Genomic DNA, 26,780 nt, shown 5'->3' with positions numbered 1-26,780 from the left:
AATTGGGATCACGCTGGAAGAGGTAATCACAAATAATAGTAAAAACCACACTCAGAAAAAATACCAAAGGGAAAACCAAATGTCAGAAGTAGGAGTCACCGGTTGTACTAGAGAAATACTAAGACAATAAAATAAAAAAACAAACAACAACAACAACAACAACAACCACAACAAAAAAACAAATGAAAGGTAGTGATTTACCATAATCAGCTCAAAGGAACAAAAAAAATGTTTAAAGTTAAAAATAGATATCTTAAGGGTCTCTTTCTCTTCCAAAGCCAGCAATTTTACATAACAAAAGTAATCTCACACATTTCAGTAATTAGGATACTATTTAAAGATATACAAACCTTACTGGGATAATATTTATTAGTGGTAGTTGAGGCAATACACATGAGTAAATACTGTTCCTAATTTCTAAAGAAGAATATATATCATTGTCATTAAAAAATAGATGAAATAAATTAGGGCACTATATATTACAAAATATTGGATGGAGAAAAGTTTAGCATGATTCATTTACTATTCTAAAACATAATTGTATAAAATGTAGATATACTTATGATTTCTTTAAACAAATATTTAAAACCCTATAGCAATTTTTAGAATGATGAAATTGAATATAGATGCAATAATACACTGTGAAAAAGGAATAAAATCTTAATGCGGAATCTATCAAAACTGAAGCACTTGTATCTATTACCACATTGAAATGAATGTTTGTGATCAATTATGCAAGAGATGTGATTCCCATGTACCTCACTGATACCTGAATTCAGGTTGAGTTTAAATAATTTAATGTATTCAACATTTTAATTCATTCTTTTGCTAAGTGAGAAGATACATTGACTGCTGTTTAAATTTAATTTCTTAGCCTAGCAGACATAAGAACAAATAAGGCACAGCTACTAACTTTATGAACATTATGTTGATACAGTTATTGTTTTTCTGAAGTTATGAAGACATAGAGAAATTTGCATAGGTGAATTGATAAAATTATTACACAGGCAGGTATTACTAATTGTGATTAGCATTAAGACAACTTCAGGAAAAAATTTAAGTAAATAGAACTGTCAACAAGAAGATGAACTGAGGAATGGGGATAGGCCAGGAGTGAGTAAGACATTGGTTTTTGACAATCCTGGATGGCATGTGTGGAAGCTAGAGTTGGGAGGGCAGGTCTAAGAGCTAAGGGAACAGGTGACTGAGAGGACAGAGTGATAATGCTGAAGAGATGATTAATCTCATCCTATTTATTTGTTTTTTATTTTAATATAAAGGTATTGAATTATGTGGAATAATTTTTCCTTTTATGAAAAAAAATGGAAATGTGGGAAATACTATATATGACATAAGCAAGAAATTAAGCCATAATTTTTCACATTCTTAAAAATATCTAAAATTAAAATGTAATTACATGATGTCCTCTCTTTTCTCCCTCCAACACTTTCACAGGAGTTCCTATAATCCCTCTTATGGTCATGACCACTTTTTCTTTAATATTTAATACATACATGGTTGCAGCCTGCTGAGTCTGTTTAGTCTTGCTTGTATGCATATAATTTCAAGCATGACAACTTGATATTGGATATTCAGATATTGACTTGGTTTTGGCGTAGGTCAATCCCCTTACTTTTATCTATGCCTTTTAATTGCCTGTAAATTTCATTGTAGGCCCAGGGCTCTGTGAGATTTCCCCCTTCATGTTGGCATGTTTGTTGGTGTTGGTCTTACTTAGGTAGTAATTTTGTCCATGTCATTTTAGATGACACAATCTTACAGGAGATTTCCTTGTTCTCTCTTAAATTATCTGCCCTTTCCTTTGTTATGTATTAGCTGCCATAAGTGCAAGGACTGTATTAAAGATACATCAACTGGAGCTAGGTGCCCAATCTGTTTCATGGAAAGTCATCCTTTTCCAGCCAGCAACTATAGTATATTTTTCTACATAAGAAGCCATGCTAGAATAGTAGTTTCCCAGATCATTAGAGGATGATTAGAGAGACAAAAATTCTTTTGTTTCTTCAATACAATTATTTTAGAGAAAAATGTAGTCTGTATTCTTAAGGAAAACACAAAGTTTTTCTCAGGATACCAAGCCTATTAAAGATTCAGTAAAGTCTGCCTTCAATAACATTTCCCCTGAAATCTAGCACTGATGCTAAACTAAGAGAACTGTGTAAAGGACCTAAAGAGTACCTGGGTATTAATGTAATTTGAATAAAAAATGTATCCAAAGGTACATAAGAAAGACTGTTTAGTGGTTAACACTTCTTCACTCTTCATTAGGAATCCTTAAGTATTCTAAAGCTTTTTGTGTAAAATTACAAGTACTAGCATTCAAAATTCTATTGCCTTTTTGTTTCCATCTGTGCACTGGGGCTGATCCTATGTCACAGCTGTCCACAACCAAGTACCACCTGGAGAGAGCAGGTCTCTCAGGGGTACTGACACATAAAAGGTCACAGGTGACACCACCACTGTTGCTCAAATATCGGAACCAAATGGAACCTGCTTGGAACCCAGAGAATCCCAGAACCACAGAGCAACCAGAGACAGTATCCTTCCAGTTTCAATCTGCAACCCTGAGTTGATCCTGAGCCATAGCTATCCACAACCCAATGCTACCTGATAAGAGCAGGTCTTTCAAGCTGCTGAAACTCCTAAGATCAGAGGTCTCACAGAAGTGACAAGGTCTAGTCAGAAACAGCAAAAATATTTAATACCAGAGATAACCAGCTGGCAAGAGGCAGGCACAAAAACATAAACAAGAGAAACCAAGGCTACTTGGCCTAATCAGAACCCAGTTATCCCAACAGATCAAGCCCTGGATACACCAAAACACCTGCAAAGCAAGATTCTGATTTAAAATCACATTTCATAATGATGATAAGGGACTTAAAGAAGGACATAAATAATTCCCTTAAAGAAATACAGGGCAGCGCAGGTAAATACGTAAAAGCCCTTAAAGACAAAACATGGAAGTCCCTTAAAAAATACAGGAAAGCACAATTGAACAGGTGAAGGAATTGAAAATAAACTAACAAACAAAAAAACGGAAAACAATCCAGGATCTAAAAATGAAAATAGAAACAATAAAGAAATGATAAAGGGAAACAATCCTAAAGATAGAAAACCTAGAAAAGAGATCAGGAATCGTAGATGGAAGAATCTCCAACAGAATACAAAAGATAGAAGAGAAAACCTCAGACACAAAGATACCATGAAAACATTGACATAACAGTCAAAGTAAAAGCAAAATGCAAAAAAGGTGCTAAACCAAAACATCCAGGAAATCTAGGACACCGTGAAAAGACTAAAGCTAAGGATAATAGGTTTAGAAGAGAGTAAAAATTCAAACTCAAAGGGACAGTAAACATCTTCAACAAAATTGTAGAAGAAAATTTTCCTAATTAAAGAAGGAGATGCCCATAAACATACAAGAAACATACAGAACTCCAAATACATTGGACCAGAAAAGAAATTCCTCTGCCACATAATAGTCAAAACGCCAAATGCAAAAAAAAAAAAAAAAACAACAACAAAAACAAAAAAAGATTATTAAAATCAGAAAGGGAAAACTTCAAGTAATATATAAAGGCAGACCTATCAGAATTACACCAGATTTCTCACCAGAGACCATGGAAACCAGAAGATACTGGTCAGATGTCATACAGACACTAAGAGAACACAAATACCAGCCCAGACTACTATATCCAGCAAAACTCTCAATTAAAAAAATGGAGAAACCAAGATATTCCATGACAAAACCAAATTTACACAATATCTTTCCACACATCCAACTCTACAAAGGATAATACATGGAAAACTGCAACACAAGGAAGGAAAGTATAGCCTAGAAAAAGCAAGAAATCATTTTCCTTCCAACAAACCCAAAAAGAAAGAGCCACATAAATGTAAGTCCACCACTAAGAACAAAAATAACAGGAAACAACAATCACTATTCTTTAATATCTATTAACATCAATGGACTCAATTGCCCAGTAAAAAGACATAGTGTAACGGTCTGGATACATAAAGAGGACCCAACATTTTGCTGAACACAGGAAACGCACCGCAGTGACAAAGACAGATACTACCTCAGAGTAAAAGAATGAAAGAAATCATACAAGCAAATGTTCCCAAGAAACAAGCTGGAGTAGTCATTCTAATATTCAATAAAATAGACTTTCAACAAAAGTTATCAAAAAGATGGGCCAGGACACTACATACTCATCAAAGAAAAATTCCACCAAGAAAAATGCTCAATCCTGAATATCGATGCTCCAAATGCAAGGGCATTTTTATTACATTCATAATAAAAAACTTACTAAAACTCAAAGCACACATTGACCCTCATAAAATAATATTGGGAGACTTCAACACATCATACTCACCAGTAAACATATCATATAAGGAGAAACTAAACAGGGAAACAGTGAAACTAACAGAATTTATGAACCAAGTGGGTTTAACAGATATCTATAGAAATTTCATCATATATATATTCTTTGGAGCCATAATTATGCTTATATCTAAACCACACAAAGACCCAACAAAGAAAGAGAAATTCAGGCCATTTTCCCTTATGAATATTGATGCAAAAATACTCAATAAAATTCTCAAAAATCCAATCCAAGGACACATCAAAACGATCATCCATCATGATCATGTAGGCTTCATCCCAGGGATGCAGGGATGGTTCAATATGTGGAAATTCATCAACCTAATCCACTATGTAAACAAACTCAGAGAAGAAAATCACATGATCATCTGATTAGATGCTCAGAAAGCATTTGACAAAATTCAACATCCCTTCATGATAAAAGTCTTGGAAGGATCAGGAATTCAAAGTCCATATCTAAATATAGTAAAAGCAACGTACAGAAAACCAATGGAGAACATCACACTAAATGGAGAGAAACTTGAAACAACCCCACTAAAATCTGGCACTAGGCAAGGCTGCCCCCTCTCTCTCTAGTTATTCAATATAATACTCCATGTCCTAGTCAGAGCAATCAGACAACATAAAGAGTTCAAAAGGATATAAATTGGAAAGGACGAAGTCAAAATATCTCTATTTGCAAATGATATGATAGTATACTTAAGTGACCACAAAAGTTCCACCAGAGAACTACTAAGCCTGATAAAGAACTACAGCAAAGTGGCTGACTATAAAATTAACTCGAACAAACAAATCAGTAGGCTTCCTCTACTGGAAGCAACACCCTTCACAATAATCACAAATTCCATAAAATATCTTGGTGTGACTCTAACCAAGCAAGTGAAAGATCTGCATGACAAGAACTTCAAGTCTCTGAAGAAAGAGATTGAAGTAGATCTCAGAACATGGAAAGACCTCCCATGCTCATGGATTGGTATGATTAATATAAGAAAAATGGCTATTTTGCCAAAAACAATCTACAGATTCAATGCAATAGCCATCAAAATTCCTACTGAATTCTTCATAGAGTTCAAAAGAGCAATTTGCAAATTCATTTGGAATAACCAAAAACGCCAGGAGAGTAAAAACTATCCTCAAAAATAAATGAACTTCTGGGGAATCACCATCCCTGACGTCAAGCTCTATTATACAGCAATAGTGATAAAATCTGTATGGTTTTTGTAGAGATATAGATAGCTAGATCCATGGAATAGAATTGAAGACCCAAAATTGAACCCACCCACCTATGGTTACTTGTTCTTTGACAAAGGTGCTAAAACCATCCAGTGGAAAAATGATAGCATTTTCAACAAATAGTGCTCATTCAACTGTAGAAGAATGCAAATTGTCTTGTACAAAGCATAAGTTCACATAGATCAAGGACCTCCACATCAAACTAGATACCCTCAACTTAATAGAAGAAAAAGTGGGGAAGAGCCTTGAACACATGGGCATTGGGGAACATTTCCTGAATAAAACACTAATGGTTTATGCTCTAAGATCAAGAATTGACAGATGGGACCTCATAAAACTGCAAAGCTCTTGTAAGGCAAAGGACACTGTCATTAGGACAAAATGGCAACCAACATATTTGAAAAAGATCTTTACTGGTCCTACACCTATAAAGGGCAAATATTCAATATATCCAAAGAACTAAAGCAGTTAGATTGTAGAGATCCAAATAACCCTATTAGCCATGGGGTACAGAGCAAAACAAAGAATTATTGGCTGAGGAATATTGAATGACTGAGAATTACCTTAAGAACATCCTTAGTCATCAAATCAAAAACAACCTGAGATTCCACCTCATACCAGTCAGAATGGATAAGATCATAAACTCAGGTGATAACAGATGCTGGCAAGGATGTGGAGAAAGAGGAACACCCCTTCATTGTTTGTGGGATTGTAAGCTGGTACAACCACTCCGGAAATCAGTCTTGAGTTTCCTCTGAAAATTGGACATTGTACTACCTGAGGACTCAGCTATACCACTCCTGGGCATATAGCCAAATAATACTCCCACATATAGCAAAGATACATGCTCCTGTATGTTCATAGTAGCCTTATTTATCACAAACAGAAGGTGGAAAGAACCCAGATGCCCTTCAACAGAAAATATGGTACATTTGCACTTGGAGTACTACTTAGCTATCAAAAACAATGACTTCATGAAATACACAGGCAAATGGATGGAACTAGAAAATATCATCCTGAGTGAGGTAACCCAATCACAAAAATACACACATGGTATGCACTCACTGATTAGTAGATATTAGCCCCAAAACTCGAATTACCCAAAATACAATCCACAGACCATATGAAGCTCAAGAAGAAGAATGACGAAAGTGTGGATGTGTCATCCCTTCTTAAAATGGGGAACAAAAATATTCATAAGAGGAGATATGGAGACCAAGTTTGAAACAGAGACTTAAGTAACGGCCATTCAGAGCCTGCCACACCTGGGGATCCATCCCATTTGTATACAGCCACCAAACCTAGACAATATTGATGAAGCCAAGAAGTGCATGCTGTCAGGAGCCTGATTTAGATGTTTTCAGAGAGGCTTGGCCAGAGTGTGACAAATACAGAGGCAAATGCTAGCAGCAAGCCATTGACCTGGGAATGGAGTCCCCATCAGGGGAGTTAGAGAAATGATTGAAGTAGCTGAAGGGGCTTCCAACCCCAAAAGAACAACAAAACTAACCAACCAGAGTTTCCAGAGGCTAAACTACTACCCAAAGAGTACATATGGACAAACCCATGGCTACTGCTGCATATGTTACAGAGAATGGCCATGTTGGGCACCAGTGGGAGGAGAAGCCCTTGGTCCTGTCAAGGCTGGACCCCTTCACCCCAGTGTAGGGAAAAGTCAGGGCAGAGAGGCAGGAAGGGGAGCAATTGGAGACAGGGAACATCCTTACAGATGAAGGGGGTGGGGGATGGAATGGGGGGATATGGAGGGGGAAACCGGGAAAAGGAATAGTATTTGAAATGTGAATAAAAAATATCCAGTAAAAAGGTCGGGTACAGAGGTAAACAGATACTTCTTATCTGAGGTATCTCACATTGCTAAGAAGCACTTAAAGAAATATTCAATATCCTTAGTCATCTGGGAAATGTAAATCAAACTGACCCCAAAATTCTACCTTATACCAGTTAGAATGGCTATGGTCAAAAACTCAGGTGACAGTAATTGCTGGTGAGGATGTGGATAAAGAGGGATACTCCTTCATTTCTGGTGGGATTGCAAGCTAGTACACACAATCTGGAAGTTATTCTAGTGGTTCCTCAGAAAATTTGACATAGTATTACCTGAGGTCCCATGTATACTACTCCTAGGCTTATTCAAACTGTGCTCCAAAATAGAACAAGGGCACATGCTCACTATGTTCATGACAACCTTATCTATAATAACCAAATTCTGGAAAGAATCCAGATTTTTCCTCAACAGAAGAATGGATTCAGAAAATGTGGTACATTAACTCACTAGAGTAATAGTCAGCTATTAAATACAATGAGTTTATGAAATTCTTAGACTAATTAATGGAACTAGAAAATATCATCCTGGGTGAGGTAACACAGTCACAAAAGAACATACATGGAATGTACTCACTGAGAAGTGGATATTAATAAATAAGCTCGAAATTCCCAATATACAAATGAAAGACCATATGAAACTCAAGAATGAGGAAGTTCAAAGTGTGGATATTTCATTCCTACTTAGATGGGGAGGTAGAGGAGGAACTTGGTAGGAAGGGAGGAGGAGGACAGGAAAAACATGGGGGAAGAACCTAGTAGGATGAGATCGTGGCAATGTCCAGAGGGTCATGAAATTAAACAGAGATGTGTAGCAACAGAACATGGGAATCTGAAGACAATGAACAGAAAATTCCAGATGTTAGGAAAGCAAGAGGCTCCTAGGACCAAATGGTGATGACATTAGCTGAAATACCCAACAAAGGGGAAATAGAACCTTTGGAGACCATATCCAGAGGTTAGGCATGGCCCCAGTTAAGGGGTGGTGTCATCCACCCTTTTCAAAAATTTAACCCAGAACTTCTCCTGACTAAAAGAAATACAGGGACAGAGTGTAGATAGAAGACTGAAGGAAAAGGCCATCCAGAGACTGCCCCACCTAGGGATCCATCCCATATGCAGCAACAAACCCAGCTACTATTGCTGATGCCGAGAAGTGATTGCTGACAGGAGCCTGATATGGATCGCCTGAGAGGCTCTCTCAGTGACTCACCAATACAGTTGTGGATTCTTGCAACCAACCTTTGGACTGAGCACAGACTCAACTGAGGAGTTAGGCTGAAGGAGTTGAAGGAGTTTGCAACCCTATAGGAAGAACAATAATATCAACCAACCAGATCCCTCAGAGCTCCCAGGGACTAAACCATCAACCAAAGAATACACAAGGAAGGACCCCTGGCTCCAGCTCCATAGCTACCAGAGAATGGCCTTATATGGTATCAATGGTAGGAGAGGTCCTTGGTCCTGTGAAGGCTAGATACCCCAGCTTAGGGGAATGTTAAGGCAGTAAGCAGGGCATGGGATAGGGGGTCTTTGGATGGAAAATTGGGAAGGGGGATAACACTTGAAATGTAAATAAACAAAATGACCAATACAAATTAAAACAAACAAGCAAACAAGACATCATTAGTTTTTCAGGCAAATGGATGAAAATAGAAAATATCATTTTGAATGAGGATATGTTTTATGACCCTCCTCCTAACCAAATGGAAGCCAGTAATTTCCTAGCAGCCTGCAGATGAAGATGCTGAACTCTCACTTCCTCTTGTATCATGCCTTCCTGGACACTGCCGTACCCTTGCCTTGATGATAATGGACTGAACCTCTGAACCTGTAAGCCATCCTCAATTAAATATAGTTCTTACAAAAATTTGCATTTCCTCCTCTTACCACTGTGCAAATTATCATCTAATTATAACCTCAAACTCATCTTCAAATACTCTGGGCTTAGCACTGACACCATACCTAGATCTGAGGAGTCCGTGAGAGTTGAGTGTAGCCCATTAATTTGTTTCTTTTAGTCTGGAGAGTTTTGAGTGACAATACTAATTATCATCTCTACATCCAAACTCCTATGTTGACACAGATCTACATTAGTTGTGATAAATACTGTAATTTGGAAAGGAAAACTTGAGCAGAAGGAAATATATGCTTGGGAATACTAGACATTTGCTATCCTTTGTGAGAAAATTTCCTCATGGCCATTGACTTCAGTCTGTGGATTTTTTATGGGTGTGTAGATGTGGTATTCAACTGAGTAGAGTACATTAGAGTTATGTAGTTATCTACTGTGCCTCCAACAATTAAGGAAATAAAACAACCATGCATTTGTATACTTATCAAACTTGTAGGAGTAAATTTGTCTCCTCTAAGAAAATTTGGTGGAAGCCTCAGGGTCTAAATTCTGATACTTAGATGTTGTGCCCATTCAAAAAGTGTTTACAAACCCAAAAGACCAGCAAGGTGTCAATTCCGATGCAATTGTATTAGTGTCCTTTTAGGCTAGCTCAGCCTTGAGCTCAACACCAGCCCTGAAGTAGCAGGAGTGGATGGTCAAGCCCTGAGCCCAGTTTCAAGAAAGTATTTACAGGGGCAGGCAAATAAGCAAGGTGATTTCCAGCCTGACACACATGTAATTGGGGAGCTATTATAGAATTCGTTGCCTTGTAAAATAATTGGTTGGTGTTGGGAGCCAAACCATAAACTTAACCTCTGCTTTCCTCCTGACTGATGATTAGAAGGGAGTGAGTTAGAAACCAGTGTAAGGTGCAGGCTTGTTGAGGAGTAATCTGGAAAGTAGTGCTAGGTTCAGGCCTTTTGTTGAAGTAAGGTTGAACTCCAGTTGAGCCTTAAGTCAGGTTCTCTAAAATAGAGCCTGAACCCGAGATAGAATTGGTCTGGTTTCTCAAGATGAGCATCATCAGCTCATACAAGACTCCAAAAAGTAGAACTTTGAAGAGGAGAGACTGGATCCATGCCCCATATGTGTGTAGCTCCTATACATTATCTACACTTCCTTGGATGTACATGTATATGTGCTGTAGTTCCCAGTATTTGACAAGCTGAATCAGAAACTCTACAGGATTGAAGGTGATCTGGACAAGGGGCTGTGTTTTTTTTAAAGGGAATTTGTTAAAAAAATGCTTATCACCTTACACTTAGATTTAAAAACCTGTCTTCGATTACTTCTGCTACTTCCTATAACACATAAAAACTGCCTTGGAGATTAAAATACTTGATATCCAAGGTTTCATTCACTAAAAGCTATTATCTTTTTAAATTAATTTAGTATCTTCTATTTCTTATAACAGAAACTTGCAAAACAAGTAAATTACTTGAAATGGTATGTGAGTTAAATTTATACAAGAATGATCATGTATATACATGATGAGTCATATAATGACCAGTAACACTTATATATAATTTATACAAGCTACTTTAAAATATGTTTTAAATTGAAATCAAAGAACATCAGTCCCTTTCCTTTCCCCAATCCAGTTCCTCTAATTACCCTCCGTTTAATCACCCCTCTATCTGTCTCCAGTCTCAAGTCGATGGTCTATTTTCGAGTGATCATTTCTGAATCCAGACACACACAAACAATAAAAACAGACTCAACAGCTTGTTTTTATATATTTATGCACACACATACACACACACGCACACACACACACACACACACACTCACTCATATGCACATACACATGGGGGAGAGAGACACAGAGAGGCAGACAGAGCTACAGGGAGAGCAAGAAAAGAGTCAGGGAGAGAGGAGAGAAACAGAGACTACAAATATGATTCTAGAATAGACACATACATGCAGGCACACACACACACACATACACACACACACACACACACACACACACACACACAAAGAAACCAATTCTAGCCAAGAAATACAACATTACTACAGGCTCTATTGATAATAAAGAATAATGTGGAAATATGAATCATTTCATACCCACAGTTTCAACAACTGTGATGAAATGATTATTTGTACAGAAGATAAAACTCTGATGTTCATTAAAAAGCCATTAGATGTAGTAAATTAAAATCACCAAAGTTGAAGCTTTCTATTACAAAGCAAATCCAATTGGACTTTTTTTTTTTTTGCTAAATTTACTAAAATGCAGACATATAGTGATGTCAGCTACATAAAAATTTTCAGAAAATAAAACTGGAAGGAACATTTTCTAAGTCATTTTATGAAGCCGATTTTATTGTAACACCAAGGAATGAAAGGACAAAGACCTTATATGGAAAAAACTGCTGACCAACATCGTTCAGTAGTGTGGGAGACAGCCTTAATTATGTATTCACAGATGTAATCCAGTGCTGTATTAAAAAAGCATATTACATCAAAGTGGCGAGTAGTTGCAGTTATCCAAGGCATGCAAGGCTGATTAAACCTAGCAGGAATTTTAACTCATCAAAATAACAGATTAAAAATTAAATGAAAAAACAATTATCTTAATACATGCAAAAAGAATTGCATAAAATTCAACATCCATTTGTGATAATAATGAAAACTCTTATAGCATAGTGGAAATGAATAGAAATCATAATCTCATATGAAATAGCTCAAAAATAAGCTTTCAGTAACCTTATAGATAATGGTTTAAATTTATCTCACTTGCTTTCCTGCTAAGATTAGGAACAAAGAAAGAATGCCTCTCAAATATAACTTTTTAACATCAATTACGCACATGAAGAAACGCTTATTTCATCTATATGTTCTGCAAATCTCAACAGTATTTAGTAGATACTTAAAAAATGGAATTGGAAAAAAATTAATTACATTTTCCTTTAAAAGAGTTTTAGATTGAGCACACAGCACAAATGTACAGCCTCTAGTTTAGTTACATATTTAAGGAACATGAACATGAGTGACAGGAGTTCAAAGTTTTCTGAATGTAAATATTTTCAAGGACTTGATCTTCTATATGCATGAAAAGGTCTGCAGACACAATGTATAACATTCCTTCTATTTAGCATTGTATAACACACAGAGAGGCCTTCTGTTTTCTTTCATTCTATGCAACACAGCCATCAATTTAACAGTAGAACTATAAATTATCATTTCCTGGTGTTTTGCTTAGGTATTGTCTAGGGAAGATCCATAGCCTGTAGGAAATGTATGCTGTATTTAGGCACTGTACCATTTTATATAAGTAATCTGAGCATCACAGATCTATTTTTTATCATCAAAGTTGGAGCAAGTGCAGTGTGCCTGACCATGGCTTTAAAGGCTGTTCTAGATGTTCATCATCAGTATCAACTAGCATTTTTAATAAATTGCAAGACAAATAAGCACACTAAAGTCAGGCCTAGCAACCGAACCCTCCCCCATTGGGTTCCTTTTGAATCCTGCGGTATTTAATCTTCCAAACCTAGGTCAAACTGTTATTATTCACCATGTAAAATCCTCTACAGAAGCTTTGGGTAATACTCTCTCTTCAACTAGATGCTCACTTCCTTCTGAGAGGGTTTTTCTCACTTGTTCAGTTACCTCGCGTTGCTTTCCTTGGCCTACAGCCATGGCTTATTAATATTTAACTTGACAGATCAAGCTCCATGTTGTCTTAACTTATCTGTCCACATGTCCATAAAATCACCTCTATTGAGTCTTTTTTTCTGAAATATGTCTTTTTTAAGACCAGATAAAACTGTTTGAGATTTCCTTTTTTTTTTCTGACAATAGCAGATATAAATTTGGTAATTCACAAAGCTCTTACTAACAGTGTACGCCCAGTTCATACTTTGGGTATAATTTAAGATGAACACAGAAAATAATAGCTACTTTTACACAGAGCTTTAAGGCAGCAGCAGCACTGACTTGAGTCAATTTTTGCCTAGCTTACCATGCTGGTTATGCAATATTTTCAGCCCAAAAATATGTACATAATGGAAAAGCATGAACACAGATAAATGAAAGGCGGGATGAGCAGTTGATTAAGCTCTAATATATATGGCGAAATGAGATTAGCTTGAAACATATGAGACACTATTTCCAAAAAAAAAAAGAGTCGCTAATTATATAATTTATATGTGTTAAAATTTTATTTACCACTAGTAATTATTGATTGTTATAAGCAAAATATTACAATTGAATAAAAAACAGAACCGAATGGCTAGGTACATAATCAGACATTTAGTAAAGCCAGATAATGTGCATCAAAGATGCAAAACTGATACGTGACAGCAGAAGACACTTGGCAGTATTTCCATCAACAAAGACCACTGCCACAATTTTTTTTTCACAGCTTACTGAGCTGTTTGTCTGTGGCTAGGAAAATCAATGGAAATGAAATAGAGTCCACGCCATTGAGAAGAGAGGGTGTTAGGATCACAATGTACACTGCTTAGTTCACCTTCCTAATAAACTGTGCATGTAGTACTATGTAGACAACACTGCATTTGTCACCACAGAGATTTGCCTTCTGAGTAAACAGTGCACACTTGAAGACGAATTTCATGGATAGTCACTGGAAGCTATTGGAATATTCCACATGGATTAAAGTTTTGATTCTTGCTTAGGAGAGTTTTAAATAGTTTGCAAAAATTAGTTTGACAGATGGGCAATGACGGAGCACACTTGGAATCCCAACAGAGGTCAGAAGATCTGTGTAAATTTGGGAACAGCCTGCTATACAGAGTTGCTTATAGCCTACCCAAGTCTCCACAAACAGATCCTATCTCAAAATAAAACCCAAAAAATAAAAATTAGTTTTGAAATACTTAGCAACATGAAGTCAAATTTTTTCTCATTTCAAGTTAGAAATTATCTCCTTAGGTTCATTCAAGAGAAAAGGTGATTATTGGCACATATTGCCCTGTCATCTGAGTTATGACATTATTGCTCATATGAGGAGGTAACTTTTCAATCTTATACACAAATGACTGCTCCCATCTTAACAATGTTTTTCTTGCCACATGTTAAGGAAGGACTGTGAGTATGTAGATCAAGAAAATGAATTTGATAAGAAGAAACTTTCATACCTTCAAGAGAGACAGTTAAAGTATTTCCTTCTATCTCAATGGGGAAAATCATGCTTACTGTAATTGGGAAATTCTGAATTTGCTAAGAAGAGCTGAGGAGTGTTGATATAATTCCTTGGCAAGGGAATGTAGGGTTGGGGAGAATGAATAAAGAGCTGCGGTGCTTGAGTGGAACCCAGCCAGCAGCTGAGCAGCTGTTCATGTCTGGTCACAGGATGTCAGTTGTACTCACGGACGCTCATTGTCATGAATACACGAATAGAGACTGTAACACCTTTTCCATAATTTTAGACAATGAAGTTATCACCTCCTAAAATTGCTGTTTTGTTTTTCTTAGTATTGAAAGTATCCCACAGCAAAAAAATAAAGCTATTTCTCTATATACTTTTATTACTATCGAAGAGTGTCAATATGTACATGAAGACCACTCCAGTTTCAGTTTTTGAACATTTTTTTTCAGGTGAGTTTAACAGTCAGCAACTGAACCTTTCTTATACTCATGACATAGATTGCCCAGAATCTCAGATAAAACATAGTAAAAAAAAAACTATGGAAAAAGATAAGAAAGGAGGGTGGAAATGGGAAGCTAAGAGAGATAACAGCTTGGTCAGGTGGAAAGGTCTTAACTCCACTCATACTTGAACTTCACAGAAATTCAGCTAGACTAAGCAACCTCTTTGAAACACTGTATATTCATTGTGGAGACAAAAAGGCAGCATGATATGCATTGATAAAACACCTAGTTTAATTTTGTAACAGAATGAGAAGACCCAAGCTGCTAGGGAAACTCCCATTATCCTAGTGATAAACTGAGAGTCAGATAATACTGCTTTCAAAAATCATAATTATCTAAAAAGAGAGTCACAAGAAATGCTAGGAATACGTGAACCAGTTCAGCTTATCTGGAAGCAGACCTGGTTTTGCTTCCCAAGGGCTTTCCAAATTCCAAGATAATGTATTTAACTGGGGACTAAATTTACACACATGATCAAAGCTCTAAAACAGTATGGGAAACATTTTTGTTTTGACCTTTCCAATAAGAATGGAAATCAGGAAACAAGTACCAATTCCTGTGTGCATTTTGTATACTTAGTCAGGTAAATATTTCTTTTTTTCTTGTGGTGGTAAGCAGGAAGGAATCACTCTGTACAAATGGATAAAGCCATAAACCGATAGTTCGGGATTATTTTGAATGTGCTTCCACATTTTCTTAAATCACTTTGATTAACTTTAAGTTGGATACAGGCTGCTTCTATGAACTGTTTCTTCCCAAGATCTTTATCACTTATCTATGCACATTCCTAATGACTTGCTCTCAGCTCTTTGTTTTGCGTGTGCTTGGGTGTGTGTGTGGGGGGTGGGGAGGGGGTGTGTGTGTGTGTGTGTGTGTGTGTTTGTGTAACATATCCATGTGTATCCCCATCTCTTTGTAGGTATGAATGCACATTTACAAATATGTAGAATCAGGGGTTCATGCTGTGGTTCTTTTATTGCTTGCCACCATGGTTTTTTTGAGATATTCTTAGTGTACTTGATGCTCATTTGTTTGGCTAGGCCGGCTAGCCTTCCAGAAGAACAGTATTCCTGTTTTTATGTCTGTGCTACTGGGATTATAGCCACACAGTGCCACAACTAGATCTTTCTATGAATATCGTGTAGTCAGAACAAGTTTCTCAAGCTTGAACAAGAATTGCATAACCCATAGAGTCCTCTGTGCTCAGTGTGTATAGTCTATAAACAGATTATACAGTGAGCTTAATTCACCTTTATTATGTTGTCTTGAAGATTGATACTTCTCTTCAGCTGCTAAAGTGCAACTAAATGTAGTATTTGCAATAATTGGGATAGAAGCAACAGAGATTGAGTCTCCTAGAAAGGAACAACTGGGAAAACAGTCTGAACCCCTCCAGTGAGAGGTTTCTCTGTCAATTTTCATCCAATAAATAAAATTTTGTAAAAATTTTAGCTTTTTAAAAATTTATTCAATATACTTCATAGATTCTTTTACAATCCATTGCTCTAAGACAAGACAAGTCTGTACACTCTCTCTAGGCAATATAATACTTGAAGACTTATCTGGGCATTACAAAAACTGAAAGAGATCAAGGGGAGATAAATTGGAAAGGACAAAGTCCTAGTATCTTTATTTGTAGATGATGTGAAAGTATGCATAAGTGCCTATAAAATTTCTACCAGGTACTTCTGTAGCTGATAAAGACTTTCAGCAAATAGCTGGATTCAAAATTAACTAAAAAAAAAAATCAGCAGCCCTCCTATGTACAATGGACATCAGGCAGAGAAATAAATCATGGAAACAACACAACACCTTTCACAATAGCCTCAAATAATATAAAATATCTTGGGAGGTAACTCTAACCAAGCAAGTGAAAGACTTCCAAGGACTGAAAGAGCTTGAAGGGGCTCGAGACCCCATATGAACAACAATGGCAATCAACCAGAGCTTCCAGGGACTAAGCCACTACCCCAAGACTATACATGGACTGACCCTGGGCTCCAACCTCAAAGGTAGCAATGAATATCCTAGTAAGAGCACCAGTGGAAGGGGAAGCTCTTGGTCCTGCCAAGACTGAACCCCTAGTGAACGTGATTGTTGGGGGGAGGGTGGTAAGGGGAGGAGGATGGGGAGGGGAACACCCATAGAGAAGGGAAGGGGAAGGGGTTAAGGGGGTGTTTGCTTGGAAACCGGGAAAGGTAATAACAATTGAAATGCAAGTAAGAAATAACCAATTTAATAAAGATGGAGAAAAGAAAAAAAAACTTCAAGTCTTTGAAGAAATAAATTGAAGAAGATACCAGATGATGGAAGAAAATATGCTGAAATACGGTAGGAGTAATAGAGTTCAAACTGGTCACCTTAACAAAAACAACCTACAGCTTCACTGCCATAACCATCAAAATGACGACATAAATAGATCTCAAAAGAATTCTCAACTTTATATGAAAAAAAAAACCCAGAGTAGTTAAAACAATCCTGAATAGCAAAGAACTGCTAGAACTCTCACCAATCCTGATTTCTAGTTGTACTGCAGAGTTACAGTAGAAAAACCACATGGTATTGGCATAAAAACAGATAAGAGGATCAACAAAATTGAAGACCTAGATATAAATTCACACACATATGGACAACTGATTTTGAAAAGGAGATAGAAATGCATACTTTAAAAATGAAAGCATCTTCAGCAAATGGTACATGTCAAGTTGGATGTCTGTATGTAGAATAATGAAAATAGATCCCTATTCATTACAATGTACAAATTCAAGTCCAAGTGGATCAAAAACCTCAATATGAAATGGGATACAAATGAGAACCTGATAGAAAAGAAAGTGTGGAGTATCAAAGGATTCAATTTCATGAACAGAATACTGATAGCACATTCACTAAGAAAAATAATCAATAAATCACCCTGTGAAACGGAAGGTTCTTTAATGCAAGGTGCACCAAGTAGGAAATTATTTTTACCAACTCCACATTGCATAGAATCCTAATATCCAAAATATTTAAAGAATTCATGAGATTAGATATAAAAACAAAAATAACCCAATTAAAAATAGGGTACAGAGCTAAACAGAAAATTCCCCAAAAAAGGGAAATTCAAATGGCGGACAAATAATGAAGTCTTCAACGTCTTTAGCCATCAGGAAAATGCAAATCAAAACTTTGAGATCCCGTCTTACATCGGTCAGAATGGCTAAGATCAATAACACAAATGATAGATCATGCTGGCAAGGATGTAGAGCAAAGGGAACACTCCTCCATTGCTCATGGGAGTACGAAGTTACACAACTACTACAGAAATCAATATGGCTGTTCCTCAAAATGTTGGGAATTTATTTATCTCAAGATTCAGCTAGACCACTTTTGGGCAGATACCCAAAGAATGTTACATTCTACTACAAAGACACTGCTCAACCATATTCATTGCAGCTTTCTTCTTAATTTCTTGGAACTGGAAACCTAGATATCTCTTTACCCCCCCTCCTCAAAAAGGATAAAGATTTGGTGCACACATAATGGAATATTAGTTATCTAAACAATAATTTAAAAAAATTACACCATGAAATTTGCAGGCAAATAGGTGGAACTAGAAAAAAATCATCCTGAGTGAGGTAACCTAGACCCCAAATGATTAAATATGGTATGTATTCACTTGTAAGTTGTTGTAACCAATTGAGTAAATTATAGCCAAACTATAATTCATAGATCTAGAGAAGTTAGGTATAGGATGAATTAACTGATGGGAGAAATAGAATATATTTTATGAAAGGACTGGGAATAGATCAGGAGAGGAGCAGGGATATTAGGTGTGTGTGTGGGGGGGTGGAGCATGGAAGGAGAAAATCTAGAGAGAGACAACAGGGCTTGGGGGCCATTTGGTTGGTGATAGAACAACCTTGTGAAGTAGAAACTGGAATGTATAAAAGTGACCTTAATGAGGATGCCCAGTTTTAGGAAATATGGAATCTCGACTAGTCATGTGCTTCCCAGCAAGGCTTCCAATCATGAGACTTCGTCACCTTTCAATTGAGTTGTTGGCTAAAGGGTTCCCATGGAAACTTCCAAACAACACAGGCTAATGCTGAAACAATAGATTTCTTTCTGCAAACTGACAGTGTGAACCCCATTGCTGAAGACCGTACCAACATAATCAGTAAATAAAAGAAAAAGAGCCTGTACTGTACCCACATGGAAAGATCCTTCATTTCTGCATTTCTAGAGATTTTTTTTTTAATGTTGGAGGGTATTCTGCAGGCTTCCAAAAAAGAAATGTGGACACCCACCCAGTCATAAAGACTTTGACCTACAACCTGAATAGCCAGTAAACTATGTTAGCACAGTGGTGACACAAAATTTTAGGAAGTGACCAATCAATATCTGATTCAACATGAGACCCACTCCACAAGACAAATCCATTCTCAACATTAGATAGCGCGGAGACCTGGGGTAAAACCAAACATGTCTGGTCTAAAGAAATGTTAATAAAATGACTCCTAGTGATATTTTGCTATACTCAAATTAAAGCCTTATCCAGTCATTATCAGAGAAACTTTCTTGGGCAGCAGATTGGAAGAGAGGCAGAGACCCACAGCTAGAATCTGAGTGGGAGGTTGCTATCATATCCCTCCACCCATATGGTTAAGGAATCTCCTGGAAGAAGGAGCAGAAAGATTATAAGAGCAAACAGCCAGAGGGATTGGTGACACCGAAGAGTAAAGCTCTCTAAATTAAATAAGCAAGGTGCTTATAAGCTCACAGAGACTGAACGAACAAGCACAGGGTCTCATGGTCTGTACAAGGTCCTCTACATGTATGTTGCAGCTATTAGCTTAGTATTTTTATGGTACCTTTGCCTATGAGAAGGAGTAAATTTCTGACTCTTTCTCCTGGTCTTGGGACTCTTCTTCCTGTTAGGTTTCTGTGTCCCACTTTTATGTGACAGTTTTACATTTATCTTATTCTGTTATGTTTTCTCATACTTGGTTGTTATCTCCTAGAAGCCTGATTTTTTTCTAATGAGAAACAGAAAGTGAGTACATCTGGAGAAAGGGGAGGTGAATAGGAACTAGAAAGTTAGAGAGGGGAAACTGGAATCAGGATATAGTGTAGGAGAAAAGAATATATTTTCAACAGAAGACAAAATGAAAAATCAAACATACATATGTGAATAAACCACATATCAAGAAATTTTCAATAAAAAATTTCATTATCACATATAAATAAAGTTCAGTGTTTTCTTAAAAATATTAAGCATGTAGTTCTTTCTAAAAGAATATTTTCTAAAGGTAATATAATACCTCTTCACTCACACTCTTGTCCAATTGTTCTTTGTGATAAATTATTTAAGCACAAAAAGAAAAAAGAAAGAATGAATTGTTTTGACATAAAAGACATTATTTTTTTAAAAAGCAGAGTGTCTTAATGACAGAATTATAAAGACATACTGATGTATTTCTCATTGCCTAGATTGAGAACTCTAGGTTTTCCCTTCAGTTCAGACCTTACCTGAGGGGGGGCATCATTTGTTTCCAACTAGGAGCTTGGAGGACTCTCTTCAGTCACATGCTACTGTGTCCACACTGAAGTTCTGGACTAAGTGTGTGGCTGACCTGTCAGAGCAGCCTGGGTCTTCACTAGAGTCTTACAAGCAACTAAATACAAAATTTAAAAATGGCATGAACGGGTGCTCTCAAGCTCTGAAGCATGGACTTAGTCAGTACCACATTTCAAATAGTCATCAATATCTGTCTTGTGAGAATTGCATATAATTAAACTATAATCATTGGAAAATGTATTCTTTTTATTATTGCTTTTTGGGAAAATCCCTTCACAATTAATTCTATGATTTATGGAAATGGAGAAGATATAAGGCACAAACTAAATGAAATGTATGTAAATTTGGCCAAAATTTCTACTGTACATTCTTAAATCCAGACTACTTCTGAGATAGCTCATGTTGAAGCAGTATTTAACAAGAAATCGTTTCCTTTTTCTCTTTTTTCTCTGCCAAGAGGCCTGCAGGTCATTGTTCTGTTCAAAATCTTTCCCCATCAATCTTCCAGCATCTCTTTGTCCCGTCCACTTTCACAGCCACAAGTAGGCTGACTCAGAAGGCTGGAGGTCTGTACCATAACAATGGCTCACCACCCTTCTATATAGACTCTAAAAAGCTTGCCAGGGAATGAGTTCCATGATAATTGAATTCTCACTTTGTGAGATTCTCCAGCAACCTCAATAAGTAAAAACAAACCAGAAAACAAGTTGAAACTTGTGCTGTCTGAGATCCGATCTGTAAAGACAAACTGGACAAGGTCTAATAGCCAAGACATTTAATACTAGACACAGAAATAATTATTCGAAGAAATGATAGGATTGTGCATTTGGTTCATGCTAAATTTAGAAGGCAGGAGTGCCATGTGGTTCTCTCTCTCTCTCTCTCTCTCTCTCTCTCTCTCTCTCTCCCTCTTTCTACCTCTCTCTCTCTACCACCATGTATTGATGTCAAATCCTCCTGATGAAGTTTGGTTTTGACAAGTCTTTCCAGTTTTTATCTGCAAGGTTGTCACTGTTCTACATGCAAATATACTTGTGTACATGTATGTACACACATGGATATGACCACCCAATCTCCATGTAGTACCCTTGGAAAGATTCACAATGCACAATCTTATATTGGCAGGCAGTTAAGTTAATCCTTTTTAAGACCTTGAAGAATGAGTCCATGAATTATTTGGGGTTCTCCTGCTAACAAATTTTTGATTCATCTGCATTCAATTTTAGTCAGTTATTTACAGCACTGTGGAATTATAAGTATTTATTTCTATTTTACATCGTTATCTAATGCCCTACTATTTATTGCTCAAATTCTACTTTTATCTATCCTTTCTTGAATCCAATGTCATTTGATGAATCTCAACATCTCAGGCATTGCGTTGTACGTGTGTGTCTGTGTGTGTGTGTGTGTGTGTGTGATGTGGTGTGTGTGTGTGTATGTGTGTGTGTGTGTGTGGTATGTGTGTGTGTGGTATGTGTGTGTGTGGTATGTGTGTGTGTGTGTGTGATGTGGTGTGTGTGTGTATGTGTGTGTGTGTGTGATGTGGTGTGTGTGTGTGTGTGTGATGTGGTGTGTATGTGTGTGTGTGTGTGTGTGTGTGATGTGGTGTGTGTGTGTGTGTGATGTGGTGTGTGTGTGTATGTGTGTGTGTGTGTGTGTGTGTGTGTGTGATGTGGTGTGTGTGTGTGTGTGTGTGATGTGGTGTGTGTGTGTGTGTGTGTGATGTGGTGTGTGTGTATGTGTGTGTGTGTGGTTGTTGTTGTTGTTGTTTTTAATGCACTTTGCTCTCTGTCAGCAAATAATCTCTAGACTTTCTGTGTTCCTAGAACCAAAAACATGGAAGTATTGTTCCTACATGAAGAAATATTGGCTCAACATTAGAGTCATACTTATTGCATCACTTCCTCATACAGTATCTTTCACTGACTGGCAGCATAGGTGACTCCTTTTATTGTCATTGTCAGAAGTATGGACACCTTGTTTTGTGCTGCTTCATTGTTCCATCTGTATAATCACTAGACATTACATTTAAATGTAATTAATTTACTCATTTTTGTTTTAGAGACAGGGTTTTAGTACATAGTAAATGCCCCCACATCCACATACACCTTTGAACACATACCCCATACTCCTGCCTCCACTTCCACAGTTATACGCCACCATATGTACCTCAGTAGAGCTACATGATCCATGGTGCACCTAAATTCTAACAAATATTATACCTGTACCTGGCTCAGGACGTAAGTGGCAAAGGAATTTAAATACATTAAACTTTCACTAAGTAAATGTTTAACAACAACATTGTATTACATACATGTATGCTGTATTCGTATTTGAAGGATCTACTGCAGAGCACACTGAATTTTTATTTTAAGTATTTCTCTATTCATAAAGAAAAGGGTGAATTGATAATACTCAAACTATTGTTTCAGAATCATATTTTTTCCTCGTATATTTCACTCTTTTTGTAACACACAGAAATCTGGATCCTTTGCCAATATCATACTTTTTTCATTAATTAATTAATTCATTCATTCATTTATTATGTTTTTGCTTTGGTGTGAATAGAGAGTTCCTTTAGTTCTAGTCCTCCATTTTGCTAAAGTAAACTAGCTACTCAGAGCTTAGTATTTGCTAATAATTCTACTATCTGTTTCAGGAAAAATTTTGAGTAACTAAAATACTTCACTTAAATGTATCATTATTTATTTTCTTTATTATATTTGCAGTGTCATCATATAATCCATGCTGGCCAGTTTACAATTGATATCTCCTTTGTATTTCTTGTCTTTTCTTTTTCATTTTAATGATAGTTTTGTGTCCTGATTCTGCTTTAAATGACACTCAGAGTTATCAAGCCCGTTTAATTTCAAATGCTGTTCTTACTTATCTTTTAAATCACTATTTTCTATGAAATAGAGTCAAGGACTCTAATGTTCATATTCATTTGTTTATGGTTATCCAAGGGTAAAAGATTTTCTTTACACAAAAGAAAAAAATTATGAGCAATCTGCAGTGTCTACAGAAAGCACCTTAATAGCAAGTCCAAGCTAAATTTGGACTAAAACATTGCTTACATAGAAGTTTGATACTACATTTAAGGTTTTAATTTCAAGCAAAAATGTTTTGGGTATACAATATATAAAAATTTTTTCTTACTAAGGATTAAACCTCTTTGAATGTAGGAGAAAGTTTACCTTGAGTTATTTGCCTAGCTCCATTTATTGTTTTTAATTTATTTTTCCATTTGTTTGTTTTGTTCAGTGATACGTGTGTTAGCATGTGTGTGTGCCTGTCTCTGCGTGTGTGTGTGTGTATGTGTGTGTGTGTTTGTATGTGTGTGTGTGTACCTGTATTTATGTACATAAGGTTGTCACAGGGCATCTCTAAAGGAAATTTGTTTTCTTCTTCTACCAGGTAGTTATTATGTGAGGCACAGTGCCAGGCTTAACTTTTATTTTTAGACAGGGACTTCAGGGACTTACACCAGCCATAGACAGGCTGACCTTGAACTCATACTTTAGAAGGGCAGGCTTTTATCTTTTGACCTTCCATCCAATCTTAACCTTTAATACAGCTGGAATTACAGAAAAAGTAATACATGAAGTTATGAATGTATATTTACAATTAGTTGCTTGATTTTATTTTTTATTTTTCTTTAGAGATGTAACCAGGTTCTTCTGCAGAATATTCATTCTTTTTATGGGTTCCAAGTTGCAGATGGGCTTTTTGTAGATATTCAGTAGAAAAATTATCTGTCCGAAGAGGGAGAATCAATTTCCTTCAGAACTGAGCTCCTAGATAGTTGGTTCAATTACATGTGTTCAGCCCTAGACACATATACAATGGAGCAGTACTAAATGGACTCCATAGGCTATAAGGAAGACACACACATGCATGTGGACAACCACATATATTTATATGTAAAATATTAATTAAGGAAGATAATGTAATAAGTTTGGGATGTATAAGAGAGCATAGGAGGAATTTGAAGAGAAGGGAGGAAGGAGTGATGTGATAGAGATGTGATCTCACAAATGAAGTTTATCAGGAGGGAGTATCAGTTTCCTTCAGGGGTATGTCCACATTGTGTTGCCCATGTTCCAGTGGATGGCCCTAAATCCTGGAACAGAAGGAAAACCATAATTAGAATCAGTATGTAATTGTATTGGAGCACAACTTTGCAGGTAATATTTTAGGGGTCATCCATTTAGAGTAAGGATAGAAGGTGGATAGTTATGAAATTATCAAAAAATGTTAAAAATAGTAACTAATGTCTGCTCTGCAGACTGTAATTTAGATTATATAGTTTAGTGTTCAGATTTTATCTTTAGGAAGACAAGAGACACTTATAAAGTTTCAGAGGTCAGATCGCTATGAAGGTAGTGAACTTCCCAAGGCCCAAGAATAACTTCATATAACACACAGCATTCACATGTCCCTATGTCAAGACTGCTTCACTCTGAATCTCTTAATTTAGAACGCATGGGCAAGGTGATATAATTTTCTACAAAGAAATGATGTGAATTATCAGTATAATCTAGCTATGCATATAAATGTTAATGAGAATATAAATGAAAGGAAATTTTAAAAGAAAATGATAAAAAAAAAGTATGACACCAGTCATCATGTTCTAAATACCAAGCTGTTTACATCAATTACTTTCTGGGACACCTCTTTAAAACTCATTTTTTATATCTTGCTTATTATCTCATTATGTTAGGGTCTAAGAATCACTGACAGAAAACTTCAGATGCAAGGAGTATACAAAAGCAAAGAGACTTTATTCTCCAAAAACAACCAGCATGCATGGATCAACCATTCATCAAAATGGTGATGAGGAGAGCTGTTTGTCAGCCACTTTTTAGGCCAGATAAGCAGAGTTTTCTGGATCGGTTAGATACTCTCTAGCACGATTGACTAGGGATGAATCAGGTACATTAGTACAATTTCTGATTGGTTGTTATATTAGTTTTACCAGTTTTAAGGGCCTGTCCCAATTCAAGTCTCATTACCTCTTTTGGTCAGATATCCCAGGAACCGACTCAGCTCCTGGATAGTTGTCCCTCTTGGCCAAACATCAGGGCCACTTTTGACTAAAGACCCATTGTCTGTGGCTCTCTTGAGACACATTGAACTGAAACTTAGGGCCTAACATGGCTGCTTGTACCATAATGGAATAGATTAGGTCCTTTTTATTACTTGGTCATATAGTAAGTTTAATATTATAAGATAATGTGAATCTTAATACAATCTTGCTGTAGTTGTTTTGAAAAAGACTGATTGTCTTTTTTATATATTCATACCCCAGGAAATTAAGGATACAACCTTTATATCATATTGTAATCTTCAAAGTGGGCTTTTTGGGCTGCTCATGAACACAGTAATAGGCATGGGCCATTTTAATTAAACATACATACTGTGAAGTTATATATATTATAACAGCCCTATAAGCTGGAGATAATTGTTAGTTTTCTCCTCAAAAGAATAGTAAACCTAGGCTTAAGAAACAAATAATTTAAGAAAATGCACAAATTACCATGTGTCAAGTTATTGTTTGCACATCTTTCCTACAGATTCTAATGTAAGATAATTAGAAGGAAGGGGGCTGGGCATTACAGGGAAGGGAGTAATCTGTATTTCCATTGCAACACTCCCTCCTTTTTTGAAACTATGCCTTTCTACAGCAATGCTCTCTCTTTCCTTGGTGACCCTCCTGGTCCAGGATTGCCTTCTTCAGCTATTTTTTGGTGACTAGAACTGGACATTCTCTAATGTTGCATCTTTTAATTTTTCCTGGAGTCATATTTTCTTTTTCACAACAAGAGCAGACACACTCTACGAGCTTCTAAATGACACAGATTTACATTCCTAGGGCATCAAAGTTGCCCAGTAGGATATATTTGATGGAAATATAGCTCTTTTAAATATGTTTTATGTTTACTAATTAGTTACAAACAGGGTTGTACTAAGTAAGAACTGCATAGCTTAAATACAAGGAAAAAAGTCTATCTCCTTTCTATTATTTTAAAATTTATTAGATATATTCCTTTACTTACATTTCAAATTTTATTCCCCTTCCCAGTTTCCTGTCCATAAGCCCCCGTCCCCTCTCTTCCCCCTCCCCCATACGGGTATTCCCCTCATACATCCCCCTTACTGCCCTCCCAAATTCCCCTGCACTGGGGGTCCAACCTAGGCAGGAACAAGGGCTTCCCCTTCCACTG

Source organism: Rattus norvegicus, chromosome 8, assembly GCF_036323735.1.
Source record: "Rattus norvegicus strain BN/NHsdMcwi chromosome 8, GRCr8, whole genome shotgun sequence".
NCBI lineage: Eukaryota > Metazoa > Chordata > Mammalia > Rodentia > Muridae > Rattus > Rattus norvegicus.
Note: the sequence above shows the minus strand (reverse complement) of the source record.